Raw genomic sequence first — 12,882 nt, 5'->3', positions numbered from 1 at the left:
TTTTGATAATTACTCTAATTTAAAAGCAGCATTAATCTATCTTGGATCTATGTAAACAGAGATCCTAACAACAATTACAGTACCAGCCTGGGAAATAGGAAATACAGGTTTCATCTCTCACTTCACAGCTTTAACTCTGGGGGAAAGAAATAACCACAGAAGCTATCAATGCTCAGCATGAACAGACCTGTTCATTTTGTTACTTTTGGTCAGAGTAATTACACACATCAAAACAGCAACTTAATCCAGCAACACAGAAAAAGGATAACAAACAAGCCAACCTTGTTCAGTTGCATGAAAAACAAAAGAGCAGCTGTAGAAATACTCTAGCATTACTCAGTGCTTTGGACCAGACTCTGCCACTCCTACTCAGGTAGTACTTTATTGACAATAGTGCTACTCATGACTGACAGAGCTGCTTGTAGTATAAGGTACCATGTGAGTAAGAGTGGCAGGATAATGGAGCTACTCAGAGTAAAACACTCAAAGTAAAAAAACCACAGCAGAATCAGGGACTCTGTTCGCCAACAATGGCCTGAATCCTACAATGAGCTCTGTGGATTGACCCCAGCACTAGAACAGACCCCCATTAACTTCAGTCCGCCTGCCTAGATGCTGACCCTGCAATAAACTATGTCATTGTGCTTTAATTTTTTCATCAACAGCCATTAAATTAACCTGCATCTTTAAATTTGTCAACTTAACCGCAGTCTTCCAAGGAAGCTCAGATTTCATATTGCAGACGACACTGAAATCCTTAGAGAAGCTTAGTACTCTCCTTTTGTAATTTGTTTTACTTATCAAAATATATTCCTCTAAATTACATCTAAAAACCACTATATGAAATTTACCATACATCAAAAAACACATTTTATAATAAAAATCCAGCTAGCTATATAACTCATGTCAGACTGATCAGAATTACACAAGTTTGTACAGATTGCATGTGACAAGCTACACCAGTGGGGTGCAAACATTACAAATGGAAACAACAGCCTCTGTTAAATCCTGATCTCTGGGTACTCTGGGCTCCTGGACTCAGAAGCTAGGCCAGAAAGCCATGTTTTACCTCAAATGAAATTTTATTAACTCTGAAATTTCATAAAAATCAATCCAAATCTCTGGCTAAGAGTTTGTATGACCCATGTTGAAGATAAGCTACCCTACTAAAATGAAACAAGAACTAATTGACCAATTTCAATGTATTCTATGAGACTGAACGGAAATGTGCATTGGCTGTTCCCTGACCACATAACACAATACAGCTTTGCTCAAGCACAAAGAATAGTAAAACTATTCATTTTAGCTAATAATTGGAAACTTTCTATTACACTAATCATTGCACTAAATCTAAATGCTGGGTGTGGAGTTTTCACAATATTGCAGTCAGTCAAATGTAACAAATCATTGATTTCTGACAAGGACCATTATTCAGTTGCAACAGTATGTATCTGTTAGCACAGGCAGTTTACTAGTGGAAAATATTAGGGCTGATGGATTAATTGCTACAATACAAAATAAAGCTATAACATTTTATATTAGCGGTTTCTTGGTCAGTAAGGCCTGAAAAACCACTCACTCATGGCAAAGGGGAAGCTTCCCCTGGAGAGAGGAGGGAACATGCCACCCATTTCTGCAGAACTTCAGCTTTCATTTAAAATAATGAAGCTTCTACCTTGGAAACATTCCAAAATGTGAAGCAATGCAGTGATGTCTTTCCGGAGTCTGCAGACAGCTCCAGTGCTTCTGCAGCTGCATCTGCTACCAAGCAGCAACAAGGTAGAGTTAACAAGGTTGTGGGCAACATACAGCTACTATTCAGAACCCTGTGGACACCAGAGAAATCCTCAAAAATGTCATCTTTATGTAGCCTGAGAAAGCTGCAAGCCTAGAGTTATTCATGGGGAAGATGCTTCCAACACCCACCCTTCCCCCTGCCTCCCAAAATATGGAGACTGAATATGGAGAGGGTTAATGTACTGGAGACCTGTTTCCTCTCCTCTTCCCATACCCAAATGCCAAAACCTTGAGTGAAGGCAAGAGACTTTATAGGGGGTGGGCAGAAAAATATAAAAAGCTCCTTTACCATTCCAGCAGCTAAAGTGGGAGGGTCATATTTATTAGACACGTGCTAATCAAATACTAATATGAAAGATACAGGGTCCAGGGACAGCAACCAAAAAGAATCCCAGCATCATTCCCTTTCTGGCATTGGAGGGGCAGGAGACCGATGCTTCTAAGGAGTTGCCCCTGAACCTTGGTGGTGGGTCCATCCCCATCCTCATCTTTTTTAGCTTTACATCTCCAGCTGTTAGTGAGATCTAGCAGATTTTTCAAGACTGGCTGGTGACTGTATTTGTAAATGCCCCAAATAATTCTTTAGATGAAGGTACATCTGCTTCATAAGGTAAAAAAGGAAGCAACAGCAGTTTGCTATCAAAATGAAGTGCCATATCCCCCAGTTTTGAAGACCCACACAAAGTGGGTTTATTTCCTACACACTTCAGTAATTCTATACCACAAAAAAAAAAAATTCAGAATCTCATACTCAGTCAGTCACTATTACTGGCAGCGGTGCATGGGTCTCAGAACAGTGGCTAATCTTACATGCCATACGTGCCTAGAGCATTTAGCTATTGCAGCAAGTTGGGGGATGAAGTAACACTTCATGAATTTCCTCAGCATGGTTTATTTTAACTATAACTTATTGCATGATGTTATGTACTCAATGGATTTTACATATTACATCTTCTAACATGCCATAAACCCTACTGAATCTATTTCCAATCAAAGTGGAAACCTATATGACCACACGGGGACAGGCTCCCACTAAGTTGCAACGAACCACCTAGATTTTTTCAGAAAACTCAGAAAGTAGACATTTATTTTGTGTACTCAGCAACAAGTCCTCGTCTCTGGATGCTGGTTTTCTGGGAGTGTATGGATGTTTGAGAGAGAGTAAGGATTTGATGAACTGATCATATCAAGACCGTGCAAACACATTCTGGACTAGTTCTTCATGTAGGGCTGCTAGCGCACCTCAACCCGGACCTGCACTGTTCCTGTGATTAGCCTCTCATGAGCAGAGGGGGTCTGTTGTGATGACTCATGCAACAATTCTGTGGTGAGCACAAGAGACTAGGAGGAAACCAAGTCCAGTTTTACTCAGATAACGAAAGGTATACAGCTATTGCGTTAAATTAAAAATGTGCCACACAGTCTGTTGGCGCTTCTAGTAGATTTTGCTTTGGGAAAAGAACAAAGCACACAAATATAGCGCTGACAGGGGCAACCTTCAGTTTAGGTCTGGCATTTTGCTGGTTTTATGTAACCATGTTATTGTCCGTTATGTCTGTTACTCTACTATGAAGGAGCACTTACCATGGACGCTGCAAGAAGATGCTTTTACTAAGATACAGAGCACACTTTTAAAGGAAGAACTTCACTACAAAATGCAAACATCTGTATTTCTTGCAAGGTTAACATTTTCCAAAAGCCAGACATATCTTGTTTGATACCTCACCATACTACCTGCTTTGAAAATTCTCCCTTTGTGTTTTTAAAAAAAAAAAAATGGAAAAAGGGTCAGATTAATTCTTTTATGCCACTATTGTACACTTCTGTGAGAAATGCCATCGTCTGCTATGATTCCATGGGAGCCTCTCCAGGAGAAAGCAGCCTCTCAGGCCGTCAGCCCATGTAACCCCCCAGGCTATTAAATCTTACAGGTTGGTCTCAATTCTGAAGGGCTACCGGTTAGCTGCTAAGTGAACAAGTAGTCTGGTTAGGCAGCCACCTACAATTGCCTTCCCTAATACCAATGTATCAAAGAACTAAAACGAAAGGGAAATCTCACTGCACCCCTCATTACTATCCTAACGTGGCATCCTAGAGCAGAAGCTTAGCCAGCCTAACTGAATGCCCACCAGCTAGGGAAGATTTCTGCAGAGGCTCAAATACATCACGTCACCCTGGATGAACACTTTTCTTCTGTCAACTAGGGAGAAGCAAGGGGCCCACTGATTCACCCTCTTCCCGAGGGTCAGAAAAATAGGACAAAAGATGTTTCACCATTGATTTTAATTTCTTGTTAAAATATCCTCTAAAACAAAAGAAACCCCCTAAAAACATCCCTCCCTTGCAAATCTAGCCCATGAAAAACATTAAACAATTAATCCTCATTTGTTCTGGCTTTGCGAGTACAGCAAACCATTCTAGATGCATCACCTGGGGAACTATCTAGGTCCCCGGGGATTGGCAACAGAACATGGACTTTTTGCTCCTATATCACTGATTTAAATCCAACCCCAGCTGGTGATCAAGAACCACATCTGTAACCCTTCTGGCAGCTGCATTAGAGAAGCCAAGACTGAAGAGGCATGGGGTCTGATCCTGCAAGGCACCAAACATCCTCAACCGCAATGCGAATAGAGAGTGCTCAGCACCTCTCCAGAGATGCTCAGCACCTTGCAAGATCAGCCCCATGAACACTACTCTATCCTCTCACCCTACAGATGGGTCCCATAGGTCAAAGCTGAAGCATAGCTGCAAGGTAGTGTGGGAAATATTGCAACTGCAAAGGGAAGCTCTCTTATGGCTTGTCTACATGGGATATTAGTGCACAGCAAGCCAGGATGTGAACCTATAGGCCAAATAGCTTGCCACACAGCACAGTCCCCTTTAACAAGCCCTCAGTTAACACAGACCATTATTATTCACACTCCAATAGTTTTTATTTACATCAAAAGAGGGCATGGTCAAGCTTAGGAAGCCAATATAGTCAACTTCCTAGCTGCATTCTAGACAGGGGGATTCCAGATAAAAAATAATAAAAAACCACCCAGCTAGAACGAACAGCTCCACTAGGTGTTTTTTCAGGAGGGCACTCTAGGGTGCAATAAATAAATATCAAGTCAGTTTTGAAATTGGGAGGCCAGAAGGTAGGAATTGCTGGGGTTTAATTTAAAATGAAACAAAACAGTAGCTTCCATAATCCTGAAAAATAGGCATTTGTAATAGGGAGGTAAAATTGTTGGCCTATTATACTTGATAACTATCAGCATGTTCACCTTTTTATGCGGTCTTTATCACACTCATTATGCTATCTTTGTAGAAACTGAAGCAGTAACAAACATCCTGGGTTTTTAAAGATAACAGCATCCTAGCCATATTGTCTCTGTAGATCATTTCCCTGCCATTGATTGCTTTAGTGGATAAATTAAAAGGCAATTTAAAATCTATAGATGGTCTCAAAATTTATTGAATCTGCAGCACTAGATCACCAACAAGCTTTGTGGACTCAATACGTAAGCAGAATTCATTTTTGGTGTGATAACATTGAGGAAGGACGTTTTAAGTGTAGTACAGCACAAATGCTGATTGTTTGCAAGACGCTTTGGGACAGGGGATTCTGCTTGACATCTACTGGCAGTTGCTTGCTATTGTGCCGGAACTTTAACTGGGGTTAAAGTCTCTCATCTTAACCAAATTTCAGGAGATTCAGCTCTGTGCTGCTGCAGAGCTATTTTGGGGCTGCTGGGGGCCACTTCCACCCCTGAAACAAGTTAGGGAAAACCTAAGAAAAAGCTATACCTTGTACAGCATTGTACTAGCTTCTACAGACATTAGCACGGAGGTACAGTTCTCTCCTACCCCTGCCCCTTGCCACACCTCCCTCCTCTGGCATACTCCCCATTCTGCCTGCAGTGCTCACAAACATGCCCCTAGTACCAGGGCAGGGAATAGCTTCATAGGCAGGACATAGGCAGCAGAACCTGCTCTGTACCTAGCATATAGCATCCCACATCACTGCTATTCACCAGGGTGAAGAGTGTTTTGCCTGTTCTATGCAACACAAAGACTGATCCAGAGTCCCCAAGGTAACTGAGAAGCTCTTTCTTCATAGTCTTTGTGGTTACCAAAAGCAAATGAAATTTTGGATCCAAATAAGCTAACTAGAATCCTATAGATCCATGTAAACAATTTGGCCCAATATACATGCCAAAGGCTATAGGTCTAGAGAATCACCAATTTCATAGCAAACAAAATATCACCTTCCAATTTCCATCGCCAATTAGCATTCAAGACTAAATCAAAAACTGTCTCTTAATTACTGAAGCCAGCACTAACTACTCCAGTTCTATTTCTACAGAATTCTGAAAATTGGATTTAAATTAGTTTCCTACCTCATTCCTAGCAATTGTACTTTGACAAACCAAATTAATACACAATTAAGATTTCTTTTTAAACCTACTTAAAACTCAAATGGAGCTTTAAACAATTTAAAACTCTTATAAAGGGGAATTAAATTCCCCTTTACATCTTAATACAGGAATTTCTTTAAAAGAATAAAGATGCACACAGGGAAATATTTTATTTGTTGAAATATACCACAGAAAGGCAACAAATGCCATTTTATTTTTATACTACAAGGTGTCAGTTTCCCACCAATCCAGACCAGAACCAAGTTGTGATGGTTTAATACTGCATATGTAGGTATAATGCCAGAAAGACTGTCAGCAGAAGGGAAGCACAGAAATAAGCTTCCTGACCCATCCCTGGCCCCCTCCCAAACCTACAAACTATTTTTCAGCCCCTCAGTGACCGGTGCCACAAAGGAACTTAGCAGTCAAGGACCTTGGGCTGCATGTTTGTCACACAATACAGCTGACTGACCCACCAATAGCAGCTATGCAAACACCGACACTAAGAATCTGTATGGTGGGCCTATACGTATGGCCACTGCCTCCCAGAATAGTTTTATAATACTGCTTTTGCAACATACATGCATTCCCATTTGAAGGCACTTCCATGAGAAGGCAGACTTTGGCTCTTAAAGTCCTGCATCATAATTACTTGAATATGACAGGGGAGACAGCAGCATATCTGCAAAAGGCTAAACAAGAATCAATTCATACAGAATATTCAGGAAAATCCTTTACATGTGCTTATTTCATGTTATATGAGTCAGTGGGGCATTATTTGACCTGTGATTTCTGCAGAATAGATACTATGCTACATTATATAAATACATCAATCAGAAGAAAAAAAGAAAACACTAGTGGAGCCTAATCTCTCCATCCTCTCTCTAAAATTAAAAAGCCTGAACCATAAGTTACCACCATGCAGGGGCATAGTGATAACCAAGAAGTTGTCAGGTAGCCACAATATATTCTACTAGTAGGAAGACCAACATCTTGAGAAGGCAGCCAATCCAGATTCCCTCAAGTTAGCAGCAGCAGGAGGCAACACTAACAAAATTTTTTTTAAAAAAAACTTTGAAGACTCAACACTCCTTGGTTGCTGAAGGGATGGTTGTAACAAAGCAATGTTAACAAATCTTCAGAATAATTCACCAGCTCCTTGCAAAAGAACAGGTAAAGTTATAATATGGACAAAGTCGACAGCAGAGAACACTGCAGTGTGGCCTAGTGGATACACTGGCCTGTGACTCAGGAGACCTAGATGCTATTTCTGGTTCTGCCACTGGCCTGCTGGGCGAGCATCACCTTTGTGCCTCAGTTTCTCTCGCTGTAAAATGAGGATAATGATACTCTGTGCTTTGAGATCCACTGATAAAAAGAGATAGACATTTGTTTTTAATCACAAAGGCTAGAGTAACAGAATTGGATATTCACTATTAAAAATGTACAAAAATTATACACTACAATTAAATACCATCTGTGTTGGAATATATTTAGCATTAATTAAGAATCAGATACAAACTAATGAGGCTGAATTGGTACCGCAGTGTAAGACAATAAAGTGCTTAGTGTGACAACTAGCTCTGGCAATAGTGTGTGTTGTTTCAGTTATATTTTTCCCCTAGTCTTTCTTGAGTATCCATTACTCAGTAACAGTTGATAGCCTCTTTAAATCGCATATGAGAGCATAAAACCTAATGTTTTATGTTCCTGTATAAATAATTACATGCTATATTATCCTCTGCTGTCCAAGTGAAGGATTGATTGGGTTATTAATTTTGTATAAACTGTTAAATTGTATTTATACACAAATCAGAATTTAACACAAAATCAAGTTCTACCTTCACTTCTATCCATGCATTTCCATTGAATTCGGAGAAGGTACACTCATACAAAAATCCAAAGATTCTGAGTGAAAGCCAGTGCTTGGGGCTCAATCCTGCAGCTACTTATGCTTATAACTTTACTTATTTGGATAGCTCCATTGGGGTCAATGGGTCTTCTCATGTGAATAAAATTACTCACGTAGGTAAGTTCCATAAACCCACACCAACAAGAACAGTTGGAACCATCTGGACAGAAGCTCAAGAATATACACTCAGATATAAGAGATAAAAAAACTGTTGATTATCCATTTCTTCCTCCTTGCCAATGCATGGTAGTGACCTCCAGACTCTCTTCCTCTGAACCTTCAGCTGTGGTCCTGTCAAGTCCCTTAAGGCAAGCAGAGTTAGGTCTAATCAGTACATTGTAAAAGACGTCCAAAGTTCTGCAAGAAGTTATGTTGGCAATTCAGAAGATGGTGCTTGAGTCCTCATGGAATTAGTGCTTCAGTGATTTCTCCTAGCATCCTGCTGTATTGCTCGAGTTGCCATCTTAAGTCCTGAGTATATATGGTCATGAAAAGTGGTTTTGCAAGAAATGAGGTATTAACACCATTGTTCCTGCCAAATTCCAACAGCATTCTGTAATTACATGATGCCTACCTACATTTTTTTCCTGTAGTTTTAACTGGATAAGTTAGGTTTTATTTCCTATTCTACGAACCCAAAAATTGTTGTGTAGTGTTGCTACGTGCAGATAAAGAGTTGTTACATGCAACTAGAGGTAGTTGCAACTCAGTGATGCAAAAAGTGGTCTGTATATATGCAGCTACAATTAGTAGAAGTCTTTTAATCCAGAGAGATCCCAAGATATAAAATTTTATATACATATGAAAAATATAAAATCACTGTTTTGTCCAATGTTTGATAGGAACAAACCCCAAAACAACCCAGGGTTTTAAAGTGTTTAAGGCATGAAATATTACAAGGAAAATATTTGTAAGAACTTGTATTTTTGTTAAAAAGAAAAATTTTAGCTGATTTTCTGATTGACTGATGACTAGTGAGTGACATGACATGCCAGTAAGACATCTTAATCGCTAGTACTTCTTTTTCCCCCGTTTTTAAAGAAGTCTACTAGATGGGTGGAGAGAGAAATGTCAAGTACACTGAAGAAAAAGGGCTGCCCACTTGCCTATGACTTATTTCAGACAGACAATGATACAGCATTAGTGCTTAGGAATATAAATTACCTTCAGTTAAGAGTCTCATAACTATTTCATATGATCTGTAAAAAGTTATCAATTAATTCTTACTTCACAAGTCTGTCATGAGTCTGGGGACGGGGGAGCACTAATTAAACACAAATGAAAAGTAGGTAAAGACCTTAAACTGATTATACAATTAAAGTCAATGATTCTCTGAAATGAAAAACATTAGTTTTGCTAGAGTTATAAAAAAGTCTAAAAGATTTACTACCATGTTAAAGATTTATACTCTTAATGCATATTCCAGCAAAAAGAAAAAACAATCATAAACTAGTCCTTCCTTTATATAGTAAAAAAGGGGGAGAACTACTAAGGACTCCTTCACCCACATTAGGAGAACTACAAAAGGATAATGGAAGTAAATGCTGCAAAAGTAAGGCTCGGACAACAGATCCATCAAGTTCATGCTGCAGTTTGTTTGTTTTCTTGTTTGGGTGAATAATAGGTTTCCATTCAACTAGGTGATTGAGTAAAATATCCATATTCCTTTCATTATTCATATATTTGCAGAATGGGGCACTCTTTACTGAAGAAAATAGCTTTCAGTCATGTAGACCCAGTTACATCATCCAGGTACTTGCATAAGCATTTGAAGGATCAGGCCCTTGGAAAGAAATGTACTTAAAATATAGATCGTTCTTACATTACTCAAATTATTTGATGTCTATCCACAATATATTGATATAGAAAAGGGCATCTACCCTCTCTCATGAAACTAGACAAATATTCATGTCTATGAGGTCAAAACTACAACTATTATAAATTTACTTACAACAACTGCCATAAATTCAGACACCATACTGCTGAAATTTTCCAGTTGTCAGTGTGGTAATGTTGCAGATTGCCCTGCGTGTTTAACCTTGATTGTACATAATTGTTGACCACTGACCCATTCTCCAACACTCTTAGACTGGAGTATGTTGCTAAGCAACCAATGTTTGCTCCAGATACTTTTTAGAGCTAGTGTAGCAATGGCCAAGAGTCAACAAAGTGAGTATTGACCATTATACGGACTGGTTTTGAGGTGGGGGGGAAGATAGTTACATATTGGTGTGTTTTAAAATGTAATATAAGTGTTATTCTACCATGCATCAAAAATTCTTAGAGGTACCTTTACAACATTGAAAAGTACAGCAGTTTACAGCCTTTTCGGCCAAGTTATACTGCCTCTTGATTCTAAAACTTTCAGTGTAAGTTAAGTGCCACTAGCATTATGTGATACATTCCCTGAATTTCTCATTCAATAAAGACGAATAGTAAGTTTCATACTTACCTGAGCAGGAAATCACACTTTTCTAAGGCATAATAATTCTAAGCTAGTAGAACCTACACCAACCACCACCATTTAGTTTGTCTGCCAATCCAATATGAATAGCAACCCTTCATATGGTAACTAGGAATTACAGATTACATCCTTAAGATCAGTATAACTATGTGCATGACTGGGGTCCATTTAACTACGGGAATGTTCAAAAATCCAGGCCAAGTTTTAATAGGGAAAACAGCAGTTTTTAAAAAGCAAATGGTAATCTATTTACTCTGGGCCAAAAGTAGAAGACTGCTCAAAAGACAGTGAGCAAAAAAAAAAAGTGGAATTTGTATATTATGCCAGGTTGCTGAGATGCAAGTGTTTGTTTAGTTCTCAGTGATGCAGTATTCCATCATGAACAGCTACTATCACATTTTAAGGTTAATTGTTAGAAGGTTGATCTTTCGCCAGTTGAAATCAATGACAAAATACCACTGACTTCAATGGAAGTAAAATTGGGCAACTAAATTAATCATAAAATTAAGAAGCTAGGGAAGAAAATGCAGACAGCAAAGCTCCGCAGTTCTGTTTTTATGTTCTACTAATAGAAGTCAGTCCTTAATGGGTAGGCTCAAAGAATCTGGCCTTTTGGGGGAAAACGTACCGACATGCTTGAATAAATATTCAAGTAGTTGAAAATGTTTAATTTTCAGAATAAGGCAGTGTACCAGTTCCACACACCTGTATAAATATATTTGCTTTAGTTTAGGACAGCAGTTGGGGCAACCACACACACGTACGTAGTTTGGACCCTAAAAATCATTCTCATTTAAAAGCCAAATCTTTCACCAAATGCAGTCATGATTATAACAAATTTTCTTAAGATCAGAGTATTGGAGCTGATCAAAACATTTCAAACCTAAAAAAATTGCAAAAAACTTTTCCCCTCATTTTTCAATCAGCTCTAATGTGTATCTTTAAAAAAAGATCCATTGCATTTAGGGGAAAAATCTTGGCTCTGTTGAGGTCTATGGCAGAACTCTCATTGACTTCAGTAGAGCCTGGATTTTCATTCTTAGTAAAAGCTCAAACCTAAAGCTGTGTACGCCCAGCATAGTAATATATACCACTGCATTTCATACACAGGTTCTGCACTAAAATCAGCATTTGGAGTATGTTTTAGTTATTTTGAGACAGATTATAAACCAAATAAGTGCTGGTAGAGTATTAGCCATAAAAAGGCTATTAAGTGTAATGAAATTACACAAAAATCGAGGACCCTGGTGTAATTTGACCACTTCCTCTATACTTTTCACTGATTGAAATCCCTTTATGGTAAAACTGAGCATGTAACCTGGGTTTGCAGTATGTTTTCACAAAGATATGCAGTGTGTATGTGTCACTCCCTTGTCGGTCAATCGTTCTGATTTTTTTAAAAATTCTAACCCTTATGTATTAGTTCCCCAAAATAAACACGGCAGCACTACTAAAATTTCTCGGTCACAAAGCTGACCTGGCAAACACAAAACCCTACATGCTGGGTTTCTCAGTGACCTGGCTCCGCTTGTCTATTTCATTCTTGCAAGCTAAGACATGGAAATATACAAAAATCTTGGTCCCTGAAGTTCCTGGAGTATAAGTTCCATTATGTTCTAAGACACGCAGACAGAAAGAACATAAGGACAGTGCAATATGCATGAGCACATGGGCCTCAAGCATACATGCATGCTCACCATCCAACAGACAGCTGGTAGAACTAATTTTAGGCCTATTTGCCTTTGCAGAATTATGTCAGAGTGAACCATAAAAGACTCCAAAATGCATACACTTCCAAAGGAAGACAGCAATTCAGGCAATACCTAATGAGTGTTGCAGTCACTAACTGGCCAATCCTGCAGTCCTCAAGGAAACAACTCACAAAGTCAGTATTGATTGTTGAAGTCACTGGGAATTCTGACAGCATCAGGATCCCAGGAGTGAGTCATGAAACTTTCTACTTAAGAATTAAAATATAGTTTAAAAACTATTTATTTAAAAACTCCACTGGCATAAAACTGGCAGAGGCAACACAACTACATCCCTAACCCAGTGTAAGAGGAAGGATGATGTGGGGGAGCTATTCAGGATCATGGGTGGGGGGGATGGTGAGGGCATTGTAAAACTATATGCCTGATCCTCTCCTGGCAGTCAGCAGCCATTCATCCTCTCTACTTTATCCACCCAAGAATCAAGCCCTAAAAATAAAACTTTAAAAATTCTTATGACATCCAGCCAGGATGAGCCAGTTTGGGCTTTGCCATCAGGCTCTCTCATCCTGGTATAGTCAAGTCACATTTCCA

At 39.0% G+C, this 12,882-nt stretch overlaps 1 protein-coding gene across 9 annotated transcripts in view; it reads right to left on the bottom strand.

Annotated features, from left to right (window-relative positions):
* The window catches only part of TIAM1 (TIAM Rac1 associated GEF 1), a 260,244-nt gene that overhangs the window by 198,746 nt on the left and 48,616 nt on the right, over window positions 1-12,882 (bottom strand). The window contains exon 1 of one of the 9 annotated variants that reach the window (XM_074970820.1): window positions 8,229-8,362. The exons of 4 other annotated variants lie outside the window; for them this stretch is intronic. The gene's annotated coding sequence lies outside the window, so the exon portion shown is untranslated. Of the gene's footprint in view, window positions 1-8,044; window positions 8,060-8,228; window positions 8,363-12,882 lie in introns of those variants that run through there. 4 more of the 9 variants (XM_074970897.1, XM_074970889.1, XM_074970874.1 and 1 more) reach the window with 4 other exon arrangements.

Source organism: Natator depressus, chromosome 1 (genome assembly GCF_965152275.1).
Source record: "Natator depressus isolate rNatDep1 chromosome 1, rNatDep2.hap1, whole genome shotgun sequence".
NCBI lineage: Eukaryota > Metazoa > Chordata > Testudines > Cheloniidae > Natator > Natator depressus.
Note: the sequence above shows the minus strand (reverse complement) of the source record. Positions and strands in the feature narration are given on the sequence as shown.